This window comes from Mauremys reevesii, linkage group 6 (assembly GCF_016161935.1).
Source record: "Mauremys reevesii isolate NIE-2019 linkage group 6, ASM1616193v1, whole genome shotgun sequence".
In the NCBI taxonomy this organism is placed as follows: Eukaryota; Metazoa; Chordata; order Testudines; family Geoemydidae; genus Mauremys; species Mauremys reevesii.
The window spans coordinates 7,084,267-7,102,603 of record NC_052628.1 but is presented as its reverse complement, the minus strand read 5'-3'; the positions used below and the strand labels follow the sequence as shown (position 1 = coordinate 7,102,603).

General features: G+C 41.3%; 1 long non-coding RNA gene across 3 annotated transcripts in view; it reads right to left on the bottom strand.

Moving 5' to 3' along the window:
• Positions 1-506: 506 nt before the first annotated feature.
• LOC120407500 overlaps positions 507-18,337 on the bottom strand; it is a 37,763-nt gene continuing 19,932 nt past the window's right edge. Inside the window, exons 1-3 of one of the 3 annotated variants that reach the window (XR_005600064.1) lie at positions 7,951-8,000; positions 6,792-6,964; positions 507-770 (exon numbers count right to left, since the gene is read on the bottom strand). This is a non-coding gene — a long non-coding RNA (uncharacterized LOC120407500). Of the gene's footprint in view, positions 771-6,791; positions 6,965-7,658; positions 7,735-7,950; positions 8,001-18,337 lie in introns of those variants that run through there. The other 2 variants (XR_005600066.1, XR_005600065.1) reach the window with 2 other exon arrangements.

Genomic DNA, 18,337 nt, shown 5'->3' with positions numbered 1-18,337 from the left:
GTACTTTTACTTTTCACTGCCCTGGGAAGAGCAATCACAACATTTGGATATTTGTACAATATGTTCCTCCTTTGGTTATTGCTTGGCCTTGTTACAATTATTAACTCTTTCAATCTTTTCTTCTGAGTCAGTCCCTCTAGCCCCTTTAATCTTTCTGGCTTCTCTTTGCTGAACTCTCTCCATTTGGCCAAAATCTTCGAGCTGCTTCAGTGCTGAGAAATGAATTGGTGGAGGGGTTGTGCAAGTGTTTCCTTTGGTTTCGGATTGTGTGGAGTTGCAAACCCACTTATTTGTTGAGTTTATTGTTCATATGGACCCCAAAAGGGAAAGCAAAACTCATTCAAAGCCACATAGTGAATCCAAGTGAACTCATGAGTTGCATGGATTTGGGATATAATCCCCTCTATTCAGAAACTTTGGGAACTTTACTGAATCTTTTCATGAATGAAGGCTGGGTTTCCAGTTTGTAACAAAACAGGAAGCAAGATTGATTCTGCTCCGAATGGGGTTTTATTGAGATTATTTTGTAACTCTAATTAGAGATGAATTCTCACAAGAGCTGCATACAGATGGAGTATCAGTTTTCTGTCCCACAGTCCACAAGCAGGGTTGGCGGAAGAACAGTGTTGAAATCTGGTTTCAAGTCTTGGTCTTTACTTTCTGGGCTGGCCAAGGTTAGGAATGTTGCAGAGGTGATGAGTTCAGAGTGTGTGTCTCTTTCTGTAGCTGATTAAGGGGTAGAATTTTGACATGAATCCCATCCAGTCTTTCTTGAGTGACAGAGCAGTAACCACAATATAGGGTCAACAGGATGGAGGAGTCAACATTGGAGGAAAACACATGTTAGAGATGGGTATTAAAATAACCAATTTGCTGTGGTACACATTGGAAATTGAATGCAATGATCGCACTAGACATCTCAAAAAATGCATGTTGAATGCTTGGAATCTTAATCTACTGTAATAACTATATCAAAATGTCACTTTGGATACAGACCATTCATTTTGTTTCAAAAGGAGAGAGACAGAGATGGAGAATAAGACCATCATTAAGCTCTCACTAGCCCCTGGATCTCTCATATCCTTCCTCAACTTATATGACACAAACCCATTTCTCCTTCAGTTCCTTCATCATATGTCATCTTTTAACCAAATCAAGTCAAGGGACATCTCATACAACAACAACAACAATATATTGCAAATGGTGGGACCCATTTAGGAGAGTCACCAGAAGTGTATACAGGCCAAGAGGCCACAACTTTATTTTTAACTTAAGATAAATTTTGCTTTATCCAAATGAAGCATTTGTTATAATAAATAAATAATAATTGGAGATACACCAATCTCCTAGAACTGGAAGGGACCTTGAAAGGTCATTGAGTCCAGCCCCCTGCCTTCACTAGCAGGACCAAGTACTGATTTTTGCCCCAGATCCCTAAGTGGCCCCTCAGGGATTGAACTCACTGCCCTGGGTTTAGCAGGCTAATGCTCAAACCACTGAGCTATCCCTTGTCCCCTCATGGCTATATCATTTCTTCCCATATTTATGATGATGCCAGAGCTCAGAAATCAAGGGCATGGGCCAGCCTCATTACATCCCCAAAAGCCAAATAACATACGTGATCCTGAGATAGGTCTTACTGTAATTTCTGCTAATGGACCTAGCACCAGTCTAAGCCTGGGATAACGAAGTGGAGAATAAGGGCCTATGTGGAGAGATTTTTTTGTTTATTGTTTTAATTTTGGTCTGATCCCAATGTGTGATTGAAAAGAAAAATATATTCCCAGCAGTTGAACAGTGAAAATCCTTGACACACACCCACACCCAGTTCTCTCTCTCACACACACACATACACACACACCAGAATTGCACATTGGACTCTGTTCAGCTACCCGACCACCAATTCAACCCTGGGATATTCCATCTTCTCCCCCAGATAACCTGAGAGCGATGAAAGTCCTTCCAAGTGGCATTTGCACTAGCAAACGACACTCACAAATCCTGCTCCTCTGGCAGGGCCTGAGAATAGCCAATATTGCAACAACTGTGGAAAACATGGGCTCTGGCCAAGGCACTGAGGGAAAAGCACTGCTTCCACACATCCCTGGCGAAAAGACCAACAGTTAAAGCTGACGGGAGCGTCAACACTGTTAATCAACCCCTGGGGACCTCCAGGAGAAGAAATTCACTGCTGTCCCATGTAGGAATGCATCAGGCCCATAGCACTGGCTTTCTCTTGTCACACCATCATAATGCCAACATAGGCCAAATCTATCTATCCGAGGCACTTATCTGTCTCCCACCACTGTAGTATTGGAGCACCTCACAACCTTTAATGTATTTACCCTCACAGTACCCCTACAAAGCAGGGAAGTGCTGTTATCCCTATTTTAGGGATAAGGAACAGAGGCACAGAGAGTCTAGTAGTGGTGCCAATTAGCTTTGGGTGTCAGGTACCCTGTTGCTTTTGAACAATCCCACTCTAAGCAACTTGGCCAACGTCACACAGGAAGTCCACCGCACAGTAGAGACTTGAACTCCAGTCTTCAAAGCCCTAGGACTAGTGGCCTATTCCCTGGATCTTTCTTCCTCTTGGGAGTCTCATGCCGAAACGACTGATATAGCGTGCCCTTTACAACTGAGCTGCAGTATGAGAGTAGCTGGCTTGTGCCTAGTTGTACGGCTGGTACAGAGCTGCTCCCTTTACCGCTTACCTTCTTGTTGTTGGACACTTTGGTCCTCTGTGAAAGCTACTGCAAATAATGATGTCAACATTTTCTGTGTTTTAAGCTGTACATTCCCCCATCAATTATTGTGTCAATATCCTGATGTAGCCTCGTGGTTTTAAATGGCTTATTTTTTTTATTTCTTCCCACTCATTCTGCTTCTTTTGCTGGCTTCCCGTATGCACACTAGCCTCTTCTGCTTCCTTCCAAAGCACTGAAGCCAAGAAAGGCTCACAGATTTATAATAACTTTGCGATGCCTACTCTATCATCACGTCAATTCAATTTGAACCAATTTGATAACCCTGATACAAACACTGGATTGGAGACCACAATGATCGTACAACATCCTTCTCTTGTTAAGCCTCCCGAACCTGCTATTGCTTCTTTCTGTAATTGCCCTAGATCAAGAGACCGATTGTAAATACGTTATGTTTTGCTGACAACACAAAACTGAGGAGAAGTGAGAACTCAGACTTAAGAGGCAAGGAAAATTCAACAAGATTTGTTGGTTCTCTGAGCAAATGAAATTCAGTATTGACAAACACACATTAATGTGATTGGCCAAGAGAAGGGAGATAAAAAAGAGCAAGACTAAAAAAAGGGAAAACAGCTGCCTAGGAGGAGAAACATTTGGAAAGGAACGTTAGCAGAATGTCCTTCTCCAAAGTGGGGACCGGACATTCTGAAGCAGGAAGTTTGGAGAGAGTCTTTAAATAAAATGGGGCGCTCTGTCTAAGCCATGTATATGGCCCCCATCAGTGTAGTATCTAAGTACTTCACAATCTTTAATGCATGTAGCCTCACAACACGCCTGAGAGTCAGAGCAGAGCTATTCTCCCCATATTGCAGATGGAGGAAGTGGGGCACAAAAAGCTGAAAGGTACAATTTTCAGAAGCATCTATACAACTTAGAAGCCTGAGTCCCATTTTAAACAAGCAATTGCTACTTCAGAGCCTAAATCCCATTGACTTTCAATAAGACCTAGGCTCGTCACGTCCAGATCCTCAAAGATTTATAGAGGCCTTTGAAACCAATGGGAGTTAGACGCTAAATGCCTTTGAGGATCTGGGCAGTGTTTAATTTGTACCAGGGCTGAGCCTGGCATTTCTAGGCTTGGCAGTTCACAGCCCCAGCACATCTTGGCTCGCTGCATCAGTTCTGAATGCAAAAAAATGTGCTTGAGCCACAGCACCTTTTTCATTACAAATTAAGCACTGGATCTGGGTCTAAAGGCTTAAGTTAGTTTTGCATGTCAGACTTAGGCTTTGGTAAGTGAGCAGAGCAATGCCTAAATATCAATACTTTAAAAATCTGGCCTAGGCTCCCATTTTGAAAATGAGACTTAGATGCTTTTGAAAATTTCATCCTAAGTGACTTGCCCAAAGTCTCACTGAGAATCTGTGAAAGATCAGACAACCAAACCGGGGTCTGTCAAATCTCCGGCTAGTACCCAAACCACTGCAGCATACAACTGCCTCTCCCAAGCACATCCTTCTCTGTGGGCTAGAATCCAATCCCACTTCGGCCTCTGCTCATGCTGAATAGTTTCTTACTTGGTGAGCACTCCTACTGTACACAATAAAACAATTTGGTACTACTACTAAATAGGAGTACAAATCTCACCTTCCGAATTTTGTTTCATCAGCAAAAGGGCTTTCTCTTATGCCCATACGCCCCCTCACACACACTGGTCTGGTTTTTCTGTCCTTTATTCACACAAAACTGTTCCTTGGTTAAAATATGCCCTGTCAAATCACTGACAAGACCTACACAGCTTGGAACATATGGTTAAACACTCCCTGCTGGTCCCGTAGTGGGTCCCAATACATATATATCTATGCAACTCACTCTGTCCTGACCTACATCCCCCTTTCTTTGCTATTCCCAAAGTTTGAGCTTCTGCACAGCTCTGCTACTATATCACAGTCCCTCCCTATAGCAGTATTTTATTGTAGTCCTGGGATCTCCACACAATTTTGTTTACTGAATGCTCTCTTTTGTTTCCAGCATGCAGAACAAGGAGCAATGGTCTCAAGTTGCAGTGGGGGAGGTCTGGGTTAGATATTAGGAAAAACTATTTCACTAGGAGGGTGGTGAAGCACTGGAATGGGTTACCTTGGGCGGTGGTGGAATCTCCTTCCTTAGAGGTTTTTAAGGTCCAGCTTGACAAAGCCCTGGCTGGGATGATTTAGTTGGTGTTGATTCTGCTTTGAGGAGGGGGTTGGACTAGATGACCTTCTGAGGTCTCTTCCAACCCTAATCTTCTATGATCCTATGATTCTCTCATCTATGAATGTTGTCAGTGCTGGCTTAATGGCTGCTTTTCTCTTATGTGTATTTGTAATGTGGAGCCTGGGTTTTGCATCTCCTTTATTTTATTCACCTCACAATCCTTGTATCCGGGCATGAATTAAAGGGGCGGGGAGGAAAGCAGATGATTATTTTAGCTTGAGTCTCTCACAAGGCAGCTGAGGAAATTTACAGAGTGCAAAATAGTCCCTATTCCTATAGGCTGGGGAAGGGTTTCATTTTTGTCCCTGCAAAATCAAATCCCACTAACTGAGATTTTACCAAAATCTAAACACGGCTTCCCAAGTCCATGTGTGTTATTTAATTTATAGCACTGTCAGTGTACATGGAGCTGTGTAATTGGGGTGAAGTTCACCCCCCTGCAGATAGCTACAGGAAAGCTAATGTACCAAAACAGGGTAAAGTAGTGCAGTCCTAGTTCTGGTCCTCTACAAAGAGGCGAATTTCACGTCAGGTGACCTGTGCCAAAAGATCTCTCTCTGTCCTGAAAACTTAGAGTCCAAGTGGGGGGAGGGATAGTTCAGTGGTTTGAGCATTGGCCTCCAAAACCCAGGGCTGTGAGTTCAATCCTTGAGGGGGCTACTTAGAGATCTGGGGCAAAAATTGGTCCTGCTAGTGAAGGCAGGGGGCTGGACTTGATGACCTTTCAAGGTCCCTTCCAGTTCTAGGAGATTGGTATATCTCCAATTATTACCTATTTTTTATTACCAAAGGAATGATTTGGACAACACTGTTGAGATGAAAGATGATCTTTCAGTTAAGGCACTGGGATGAGACCGAGGAGATATGGATTCAATTCCTAGTTCTGCCATAGACTTCTCTTGGTGATATTGGGCCATCACCTCTTTTCCTTAGTCCTCACCCCTAAAAGAGGGCTAATCATGCTTATTTCCTACCATCCTTTGTTTGAGTTAAAGCAGCAAAGAGTCTTGTGGCACCTTATAGACTAACAGACGTTTTGGAGCATGAGCTTCCATGGGTGAATACCCACTTCGTCGGATGCATGTTTGTTTGAGTTGCGTACTTAGCTTGCAAGCGCTTTTACAGTGCGTTTCCGCAGAATCTGGCACAACAGGGCCCTGAACTCAGTCGTGGTCTGTGGATGTTACTCTAATAACCAGAACAATTAAAAAATAGAGTGGCGTGCAGTCAGCTTCAGTGCTTACCTGGCACCTTGTATCTTGTAGGCGCTCAAATCACTATAAAGACTAGGAATCTCTACCTTCACCTTTGGGCCATAAGCACCTCAGCTACCATTTTAATTAATGTTGCCAACAGGGCCATCATCTTCATTGTTAGGTCAAACAGCAGCAGCACTGCATAAAGAGTTTAGGACAGGAAGTACACACCTGGGAACCTGCTGTGACAGCCAACTCTCTGGCCCAGAGTCAGAGTTCGCTGTTCTTATTCTCATTTTAAATCACAGAGGGAGGTGAGGAAGCATTTCCCCCAAAACAGAAGACGGAGAATGATCAGCTGAGTTCCTAATGACAATTAAAAGAGGCTGTCGTGACCCTTGGTTATTACTTGGATTATTAGTTAATTTAATCAGTAGGGAGGCTATTAGCTGACCAGCTAGATTCTCTGCCTAGCATCTGCTAACCAATGAGCTGTGCGCTGGGCAATGAAAATTAAATTCTGTCTGGACAAGAAAATACACTTTGGTTTCTTAAACAATGACAAAAACACCTGGTCTTTATTTTTTAAAGCTATACTACATCCTATTGTGCTGTGTCCTAATAAAACACTCACATCACTGCCTCCGTCCGTCGAGAGATCTGTCCATCTGGGCACCATAGTCTCTTGGTGATGGTGCATAAGGGTGAGTTCCAGCAAGGAAGGTGAGGAGAAATCAAGCGGTAGCAGCAGCAAAACAGGATGTGTAAATGACCAGTATAAGATTCATTATAATTTTGATCCAGTTTCTAAGAGAAGGAGGAAAGCTAAACTTTGAAGTTAACAGTGCATGAAATATATAGTTAACATCACTGATGGTCCATACTAGTGGTCTTTGGACAAACATTTCTGATGGAACTCAACTCGGCCTCTGAATTTGCAGCTGTGTATTGAAGTGTGGGTTAATACTCACCCATCCTCAAAGGTATTTAGGCTCCTAACTTCCACTGATTTCCATTAGCTGTCTAGATGGACAGATAGAGGCAGGGACAGGAGTCTTTTATTGAGACACAGTCAAATATGACATACCATAGCTTTAAAAAAATAAAAACTAGCTTTTTTCCAAAATCTTTATCTTTGACATTAAAGTATATTTTATTGTCCAGACACAATTTCATTGGGAATTAGGTACTTAAATACCTTTGAGGCTCTGGGCCATGGTCATCAGCTAGGATTGAACCTAAGCCCGTCAACACCCACAACACAGTCATCCACCAAAGGAGCTAGAGAAGATCTCATTAGTAAGAAAGTAGTAGGCTGTTATAGCCACTAGGATCAGCCACGGGGAAAGACCTGACTGCATGCTCTAAGGTGTTAGAATCACCTTTTTGCAGGCCCAACAGATTTTCAAGATGCTATTTTACAACATGAGATAAAATTAAAATGACACAAAATAAATGCATTAAAAACAGCTAACTGACAGGTCTCAAAATGTAATTGTACATGGAAAATTGTCATCCACTGTGTGTTTCCAGTGGGGCTCTGCAGGATTGATTCTTGGTCCGATGCTATTTATCAGTGACCTGGAAGAAAACAAAAAAACAAACAAAAAAACGCCGTGGACAAAGTTAGCAGGTGATACTAAATTGGAGGAGTGGTAAATAGTGAAGACAGGTCACTGATTCAGAGCAATTTGGATCACTTGATCAACTGAGTGCAAGCCAACAATATGTGTTTAGATACAGCTAAATGTAAATGGACAGATTTAGGAACAAAGAATGTAGGCCATACTTACAGGATAGGTAGGGCGCGGGAAGTGGCTCCTTTCTGGAAGCAGTGATTCTGAAAAAGATTTGGGGGTCGGAGTGGCTATTCAGCTGAACATGAGCTCCCAGTGTGATGTTGTGGACAAAAGAGTTAATGTAATCCTCTGCTGCATAAACCGAGGAATCTCGAGTAGCAGTAGAGAGGTTATTTTACCTCTGTATTTGGCACTGGTGTGACCACTAATGGAATGCTGTATCCAGTTCTCCTGCCCACAATTCAAGAAGGATGCTGATAAATTTCAGAGAAGAGCCACAAGAATGATTAAAGGATTAGAAAACATTCCTTATAGGGATTGAGCTCTTTGAGTCTATTTATCTTAACAAAGAGAAGGTTAAGGGGTGACTTGATTACAGTCAATATGTACCTACATGGGGAACAAATATTTAATAATGGGCTCTTCGAGCTAACATGGAAAGGTATAACATGATCCAATGGCTGGAATTTTAAGATATCTAAATTTGGACTGGAAATAAGGTGCATATTTTTAACGGTGAGAGTAATTAACTGTTAGAACAATATACCAAGGGATGTGCGGGTTACTCCATCACTGACAATTTTAAAATCAAGCATGGATTATTTTTTCTAAAATATCAGCTCTAGGAATTATTTTGGGGAAGTTCTATGGCCTGTATTATACAGGAGGTCAGATTAGATGATCACAATGGTTCCTTCTGGCCTTGGAATCTATAAAAACCACTTGCTTGTCTAACTACCTGATTTATGAGCACCATTTGGTAGTTAGGGTTTAGTTTTTAATGGAACCTAAGAGAGTTAGGTTTCCTAGTCATATTGAATTCCAATGGGATTTGGGCACCTAACTTCTTCAAATCTCACTCTAGGTACATAAATACAATAAACCCCCTCCATAGTTCTCTTAATCCACAATCATAAAACTGTTTGTATTCTCTATGCCCATAAAAAATTGTGGCAGGTTTTTGCAGGATAGTTTGAAATTCAAACTGGAATTATTTGCAATCTGTCTAACTCTGTTGCTGTTGCTACTGCCTGAGTTTATTTTTATGGATCATCATCATGATCTTCCTCATCATGAATACCCTTCTAAATGACTGACTGTGAAGAGTGTATAGGCCATCAAAGACAATAGCAAAGCTGGTCAACATTTTTCAGCTAAAAAGGTTTTTTTTGTAAACGAAAACACTTTCCCCTCCAATTAAAAACCTTTTTTTTTCTCTCTTGTTTTTCACATTTTTAATCAAATCCATTCTCAAAACAGTTCTCAAAAATGTCATTCACTGAGAAATGGGTTTTCTATAATGGAACTTTGCAATAACCTCTTTGATAATTTGGTGATTTACTTTAAGCTGTATCTCCTACAGTCATGTAACTTTAGAGTTATGATGTCCTGATTCTGGAGAAAAGCATGAAAATACGAACCAAGTATAAAGTAAAAGTCTACAAAATCCAGAATGCAAACAAAAAGAAGCTCAAAGGTATAGTTCTTAAATCAGTCTCATAGTTTTTAGGCCCTGACTCTCTTGATTTTTGAACATTTGGGTTGGTAACTCTGCATCTACGCTTACAAGGGACAACAAGAAACGTGGTTCTTGTTGCAAGTTATGTATTAACTCACACACAAAGCTCAGAAAGAATGAACTCTTACAGAGGTCATTCAATTGCAGCTCAGCCACTGGTTCAGTATTGCCAGCCCCTAGTTTTAAAAACCATAAGTCGGGCCTCAAAAATATCAGGAGATTGGCTTTAAAAGATTGCAATATTCGGCTACACTGCTCATTAGACTTAATGCAGGAATACTGGATGAGATTCTGTGGTTTGTGTTATGAGGGAGGTAAGATGTGATGGTCATAATAGTCCCTTCTGGCCTTAATACCTATATATTAAGAGAACTATCCTCTTCCCCTAAAAAAATAACAGCAACAGCAAGGTCTCTATGGGGGTGGGGAGGAGCACAGATGAGTTTGTGCAAGACTTCTCTGCAAGAGAGTGCATCTGAAAACAAAATGGCAGCTGCCCGAGCACAGGAACATTTGTCCATTTAAAGGTACAGTGCCCAGAAGCCAAGTCATACAGATACAAGTATATTTTCTGCCTTGACTGAAGTGAAAGGGCTGAACAGATGAGTTTTCTAGGCCTGATTTTTGAGCCCCTTGGATAAGATTGGATTTAGATTTTCCAAAAGCCTGTGAAATGTCTGATGCTCTTCACTCTACAGGAAAATGAAATTGCAGCTTGGAAAGTAAACCAGCTGATTAACAGCCACCTTGCAAAATGAGCCTAGCTCCCCTCTTACTTACACTGGTATTCATAGCATGACTGATGTCCAGAGGCCTGTGCAGAGTGGGCTCACTACCCTTATGGCTGAGCATGGCATAGCAGCTCTTTCCTCATCTAGTGCCCTCTGCTGATGGTTGCTCTGGGTCCCATGACCCAGTCAGGGGTCTGCATCTTCCCATGACTCATCCCTCCAGTCAGGTCACTTTAAAGTCTCTCCCCTTCCAGGGTGACAAAAGTACAACTAAATGTCCAAAGATACCCCAAAGAAATGGTCCTCCTGCCCCCTTTTGGGCTACTCCTCAGCCTGCCCTTGAGGGTCCATCTTCAGCTCCACCTTGGGACCATCCCTGTATGCCCTTTCTTCAGGGCTGGTGGGGGAACTCAGGCCCATCCTCTGCTCTGGGTTCCAGCACAGGGATCCTGTATGACGCAGCTTGCCTTCAACTTCAGATGTGGTGCTGTTTCCATGGGCCGCTTCCTGCCGCCAAGCCCCTTGGGCTGCTTCTCCTCAGCCTGTGCATAGAACCACTTCTCTTCTGGTGCCCAGGGCTCTGGCTTCTCCCTAGGTCTGTCCATCTCCTTTCTTTGCTGGACTGCCTCTCTGTACCTTGCCCCCTTTCCAGGTCAATTCCATCCCTGGGACCTTCTTCAGTCAGCCTTCCCAGAGAAAGTGGGTGCTTCCTACCTTGTCTCTCCTCAGAGCTTCAGTCCTGTGTCCCTCTCCTGCACCTAGGTCTAATAACAATTCCTACCTGACATCCTTCAGGTGCAGCAAATTGAGCTAGTTTAGCTTTCAGACTCCTGGTAACCCTTTGTTCACCTATGTGGAGTAGAGACACATCACAGTTCCAGCTGATTGTGAAAGGGGCTCTATAAACACATAAGACACACTCTCTGCCCCAAAGAGCTTATGATGTAGTTCCAGTGGAATAACTCTTCATTGAGACCCATGCACGTGAGGTCAGAATCCAGTTCTCTAACTGTATAATCTAGAGCAGGGATGGGTGAGTCTACAGTTTGAGACTTTACAAACCCCTCAAAGTGTATTTTTTTTGCAGATAATATGGGCTACAAAGTGCAAATGAGTCTCCACATAAATGAAACTTGTTTTCCTCCCCAAGAGGGATTCTCTCCCACCCTCAGGGATTTGCCCATGAAATTCCCTGTGTGTGTCTGCAATAGTTGGGCTTGCAATACAGTTCCCATCATACCTTATTGACCTTTAACAGTACTTTCACATTGGAATAGCTTTACTGGCTTACCCCTTGGTTTACCCCAGATAGAAGTAGTAGGTTCTGAGTGTCCAAATAAATTGGCACTTGGGCTCAATTTACTATATCTACCAGTTAGCAGATCCTCCCATTCAGTTTCACATTGCAAGATGCTGAACTTCCACTTGATATAGGCTAATAAGGGAATGTGATTGAAGCAGTCCAGTAAGTTTATTCTCCTTCTAGAGACTTGATACCACACCATATTACATTCCTCACATCCCACTGCAACCTGCCAGATTTCTGGCACTTTATTTTAGCTTCAAATTTACTAGTATTCATTATTCATTTTTTTTTTAAAAAGAAAGGATAATTTACATTTCCTGATTGGAAGCCAGGGATTATTCATCAGTGCTCTGTACATATCTTATAAAGATGATAAATGAATGTACATTAACTGAACCCAAAAACAAAATAATGTGTGTTTTTTTTCTTCAAAGTTTTGCAGAGCTGCATTTCCGTTGTAATTAGTTTACTTAAAAAAAATCAAATCCGGTTAAGCAGCCATCAGAATGAAAGCTGATTTCCAGACTGCTAAAAGCAAAAAGTGGCCTATACCCACCTCCATCTATTTAGCACTTCAAAAATATCCATGTAATGATATAACTTTAACATGCAGCTAAAATAACATTTAAACAATCATGCTGTGCTGATGAAGAGATATGGTCAAATCATTTACTCCAGGGAAGACAGGAAAGCCCCAGGGATTGGAATGAGCTACAAAGATTTTCCTTATCAAATGGGGAGGAGAAGATGCTGAAATCTGGCTTTTCACCATCTTCGTGCGGCCTGGGTGTAAGTTAGTCCGATGGCTTCATAGGGTTGTTCTGGCAGTTGAGAATAGCCAGAGTGCAGCAGTTCTCTGCCCTTTCCGCTGGCCATGCCCTTTATATTATATGGAGTGGTTACTTCAACTGTAGGCTACCAAGGCAATCCCCCTACGCTAAGGAGTTCCTCCATCACTTCAGTCACCAGCTGAAGGCCTGTTTCTAGTACTGCAATGGCACGAAGAATAATGGAATAATCGGAGGCCCTAGGTCACTGAAAGAACTGGCCACAAATTTCCATTCACATTTTCTTTTTAAGTTCAACATTTATTTTTTTTTTCCAAAAAAAGGAAATCTGCAGAGCGTTTATGGTCTCAAAAGTTCTGATTTTCAATTTTTAGAAAAGCAAAACCAGAACAAATTAAAATGTTTTGGTTTTTAGGGTTGTTTTCTTCCTTTCTACTCCTTTTTTCCTCCTTGCCCACTTTTTTCCATTGTATCACTTGAAAAAGGAGAAAGAAGATTAAAACAAAACTGGTGCTGGCTTTTTTTTTTTTTTTTTGCTTTTTTTTAGCAAAACCAAATAAAATCAGCTTTTTTTTTTCTAAACAATTGGAGAATGATAAATTTGGGAATTTGTTTTTTTCATAGAACATGTTTACCGGGTCGGGAGGAATGGAGTTAACAGCATTGTCCAATGTTAGATCACAGTGGCTAACTGATCTTCATTCCGTTCACTGTAGCAATGAAAGATTCAGATCACTGGTGGGGAGTCAGACTGATAACTTGAGCCGCTGACAAGAGATTTTGCTGCCTCCATTACGTTGCAAAGATGCAAAATTAAGAAGGTATTAAATGCTCGGCTTCTACCACGCAGAACAAGAACTGAATAATTGACCAGCTTCCAGTGCTTTAACTGATGTCAAGGTGGCACTCTGTTTCAATGCTCCCACAAAGCAAGAAGACACTTGCAGATTATTTTTTTCCATTAAATACCAAAGTAACTGCCTATAAGTTTGTTCCGTTATTTGCTTTTACTGCCCTGTAAAATCATAAAATATAAATACACTAATAAATATTTACAATGCATGGATAGCAGCGGTAAAGACATGACACAAGCCATGCCAGGAAAAATTAAATCAATCATATTTCATAGCTGAGAGATGTCACCTGGTCTGACTCATAATTAAGAATCTCACATCTCCTTGCTTGGTTTATTACCTAGTATTTGTATTACAGCAACACCAAAAGGTCACCACCATTCCCCGGGTATCATCATGCCATGCACTGTGCCAAATAAGACGCAGTCCCAGCCATAATGAGCTCACAGTCTATACAGAACAGACAGACCCAATGTTGGGGAGGAAAGAAACTTGCTACAGATCAGTAGCGAAGCTAGTAACCTAATTCAGGTAGGGTGACCAGGCAGCAAATGTGAAAAATTGGGGCAGGGTGGGGGGTAATAGATGCCTATATAAGAAAAAGACCCCAAAATCAGGACTGTCCCTATAAAATCGGGACATCTGGTCACCCTAAACTCAGGACTCCTGGTTTCTAAAGCAAGGCTTGGTACACTGGACCAGGAAGGTGCCTGCAGAACGTCCAGAATCTCTTTATGAAGATGTCATCAAAATGGATCCCGCCAACCCATGCAAAAGCTCCAACTCGCTAGGATGGCATTTATGGTGTAGGAGAGGAGTGGTCAAACCACTTTACTTTTCAAGATGCTGAATTTAGGATGAAGCAACTCCCCACTCAGTCTTGCTCTCACATCTTCCCTGCAGCAATTAGAATACTTGATTACATGGAGGAAGTAACATTAAGATGATGAGATGCAGATACATCTGTGACATGCTGACACCCCAGTATTCACCACTGTCAGGCAATTAGAATGTGTTTTGTACAAAGTATGTCTTGTGAGGTATCATTCTAAAATGCTTGATCTGCTAGGCATTAATATCTTGTTGGATTGTACGTGCTATCGTCATATGTGGAGTTATGAAGCATGGTAGGTATGTGTTACTGAAACACCTGCAAGCAGCCTTTCGGGTACAACAGTAAAAAGGCCAACAATGTTAATGGCTTATTGAGGAAATGCACGCAAGCACAAGGTTAGCCCAGGAACTGTGTACAATAGAAACCTCTCACAGATAGCACTACACAATGGGAACTATTGGACCCAGCTCACAACAAAAGAACTTTCCAGCAAATGGGAAGAAGATATAAAAGGGTGAAAATGACATCACAATGGTACCTCATTCTCCCTACAACAACACTCCTGGAAATACATGAGGAATAAAGACTGAACAGGGGGGGAAGTGATGGTCCCAGACTAAGGGATTGCTAGTCTATGTATGAAAACCTGGGAAAGCCTGTTCCTTAAGAATCTGCCAGCCTGCTTATCACTCAGGGTGAGAATTTGCTAATTTATATCCTGCCTATCTAGTGTGTTAATCTCAGTTTGCGGTTTTGTTTATTTACTAAATTAATTTGCTTTGATCTATTTGCTATCACGTGTAATCTCTTAAAATCTACCCTTTGTAGTTCATAAACTTGTTTTTGTTTTGTTTAAAACCGGTGTGTGGGAATTATAACTCGGGGCAGAAAGCTGTTGCATATCTTTCTCCACATTGAGGGAGGGGTGGTGCGAATTTTATGAGTTTACACTGTAGAGCTCCTGTGCAGCGCAAGATGGTATAATTCTGGGTTTACCCTTCAAAGGCAGGGGGGTGCCTAAGGAAGGTGCCTTTGCTGTGCCTTCCCATGCAGGGGTTGGTTGAAGAACCTGAGTATGCAGTGCTGCAGCTGGGTGTGTCCCTACCTGTGTGTATGCTCTTGAGAGAACAAGTCTGGAGAGCGTACCAACTTGTTACAGCAGCACAGTGTCAGAGGAAGCCCAGGCTGGTGGGTCAGACAGGCTCTGTGGTACCCACATTCCAGGCAGCAACCCAAGGGGTGGGGGAAGGACCCGTCACAACACCCTCTCTATTGAAAGGGATGGAATAGTTTCTTTACAGCTCCCTGCTCAGTTTGATCTCTGTTGTAATCCCACTCCCTGGGGGTAGAGCTTCACAGGTAGCAGTACCGAACATTTCATTGTTGCTTGAACTTCTCACTGCTCTTATCTTCTCAGGGTTCTGTCCTCCTGTATGTGTAGTTGAGGTGTCTTTTGCAAATGAAATAATGGTCAAAGAACAAACCCAATCAACAAAGACCCAAAAACTAAAGGCTCCAGCAAATGTAAGGAGTCACAGGCTGGGATGTGACCAACAGGAGATGTCACTTTTTGAGCAGCTCTGAGGAACACCTTTGAGTGCTCCAAGAACCAAGATTTGAAAAACACCAGTTTAGGGGCAATGATCAAGGGGCAGCAATTATGGAACTGATGAGCTCTAATTCCCGCTCTGACTCATTGGGTGACCTTGAACCACGCATTGGGAGGTCCCTTTATAACTCTTCACAATCTGCTTTGGACTTAACTACCTTGAGTAATTTTGTATCATCTACAAATTTTGCCACCTGTTTACCCCTTTTTCCAGATTATTTATGAAAATGTTGAATAGCACTGGTCCAGGACAGACCCCTGAGGGACACCACTATTTACCTCTCTATAGTCTAAAAACTGACCATTTATTCCAGACCTTTGTTTTCTAATTTTCAACAGTTACTGATCCATGAGAAGACCTTCCCTCTTATCCCATGACTGCTTATTTTGCTCAAGAACCTTAGGTGAGGGACCTTGTCAAACACTTTTTTTAAGTTCACGTACACTATATCCCCTGGATCACCCTTGTCCACACATTTGTTGATCCTCTCAAAGAATTCTACGGCATGGTTTCCTATTACAAAAGCCATGTTGACTGTTTCCCAATAAATTAAGTTAATCTATCTGTCTGATCATTCTGTTCTTTGCTATAGTTTCAGCCAATTTACCTGGTGCTAAAGTTAGGCTTACTGGCCTGTAATTGCCAGAATTGCCTCTGGGGCCCTTTTTAAAAAAATTGGTGTCACCTTAGTTATTCTCCAGTCATCTGGGACAGAAGCTGATTTATGTGCTAGGTTACATAGCACATTTAGTAGTTCTTCAACTGGGCCAGAAAGAGACAGACTGGTCTTATAGGGATTAGTACACTTCTCAGTGTGTGAAAGAACCAAGTTCAACCCCCTGATTTGAATCAAGCAAGAAGGGACTTGAACCTGGCTCTCCAATACTACAGATAAGTATCCTAAAAATGAGGCTTCTGCTTATTCTGGGCCTGAGAACTATTTTATTCAAAATTGATATATTTCCATAAAATATTTTGCTTTCACAAAATGGTGGTTTTTTGATGCAAATGATTCTTGTTATGGGTTCATGGGTTCTACCTGGAACACTTGCACTCAATTCTAGCTCCACTGCTGACGTCATATGTGAACTTATGAAAGTTCTTTAGTCTCCCTATGACCTAGCAATTAATAGCACTTCCCTATATTTGTGAGGACAAATATGTAAGGTGTTCAGATACTACAATAATAGGGGCCAGATAAGTGCTATCATGGATCTATCACAACAGAAACAAGCAAATCTTACCCCAAAAATTCAGAACTTTAAAAAAAAAAAAGTTCACTTTGAATTTTGATTTTTGCTGAAAGTGAAGTTTCAGGAGTCGCTTGGATGCTTTTGGATTTGCTTTGACCATGCTTACACATCATATTTATAGGCAGAATTGATCCTAATTTTTTTAGAGTTTGCAATGTTGTTATAATTTTGAAATTTGAAAAAATGGGGGAAATTATGACTTCTTTGTGAAATGTTCCTGTTTTTTCAACCAATTATAGTCGATGATTTTAAAAAAATAAAAATGTTTTTAATAAAGTAAAACATTTTGAAAAGCTTTGACCTAAAAACCAACTACATTTTGTAGTTTAATTTTGTGGGTTTATTTATTTATTTTTGCCGGAAAACTTAAAATGAATGGGCCAGGTCATTTCTGATTTATAGGGGAAGTGAAAATGTAACAGAACAAAAGTCTTATTTGGTTTTGTTCAATTACAACTCACAAATTAGCAGCTGGGTTTGATAGATTTAGTCTTCTCATGAACTGATGCTCCTCCCATTAATGAAAGTCGCAAAACTCCCACTGAATTTAATGAGTCAGGATCAGCCTGTAGTTCATCCTGGAAACCAGTGCATAACTTTCTTTTCAATGAAACTACTGTCCAAATGCAAAATAAAACAAAACAAAAAGGAAATGACAGCTTTCTACCTGAAATGACTGTCAATAACAGGAGTTCAGATCAATGACTGTGCAAAAAAGAGATGAGTCTAAGGAGGAGAAGTGGACCATGGCATACGAGACTACTGAGGAGAACTTGAACGTATAACCTCAACTGATGCATCACAGTCCTAGCCGGTTATCATGTTGCAAATTGACGTGCTTTTAAAAATATAAAACCTCTGTGTCAAACCTTTTAAAAATATAAAACAAAACATTAGTTAAAGGAAATTCCCACAGCAAATAAAATAAAATTAAAATAAATGTTAATGCACAACAAAGACAGAGCATTCAAATTCTCACTTCAGAATCTCACACAAACCTAAATTCTCCCTCTGCAGGTATACGTGGAATCAGATTTGTTCATTACACAATAATTAAAGAACTCATATGCAACGATTTGTGTTCTGTGGGGAGGTGTTTCCTTCCCCTCCTGCAGTAGCACTCTTCCTAGCAAGCTTAAGTCTTTGTTGCCTGTTACAGCTGCAGGGTTATTTTGTGAGGAATCGGATGAAGAAGTGAGTAAGCTAACCTAAACTAAACTTTATATTTCCCAAATGAGAAGTGGCTAAACACTGTTTGCCCTCTACTACACTAATGGAAATGGAGTCCCTTCGCTTCCAATGGGAGCAGTTTTCTGCAGCATTTCTGTTACCTAAAACCAGGATAACGTTCAGTGTATGTTGAGTTTGGGATTCATTCAAAGCCTACCTTATTCCCTTTCTGTAACCTTCTTGCTCGTCAGCGTTACAGTCTGAGACCTTTGCACAACTGATGAATTCCTCAGATTTTTTTTTTCAAGTCTAAAT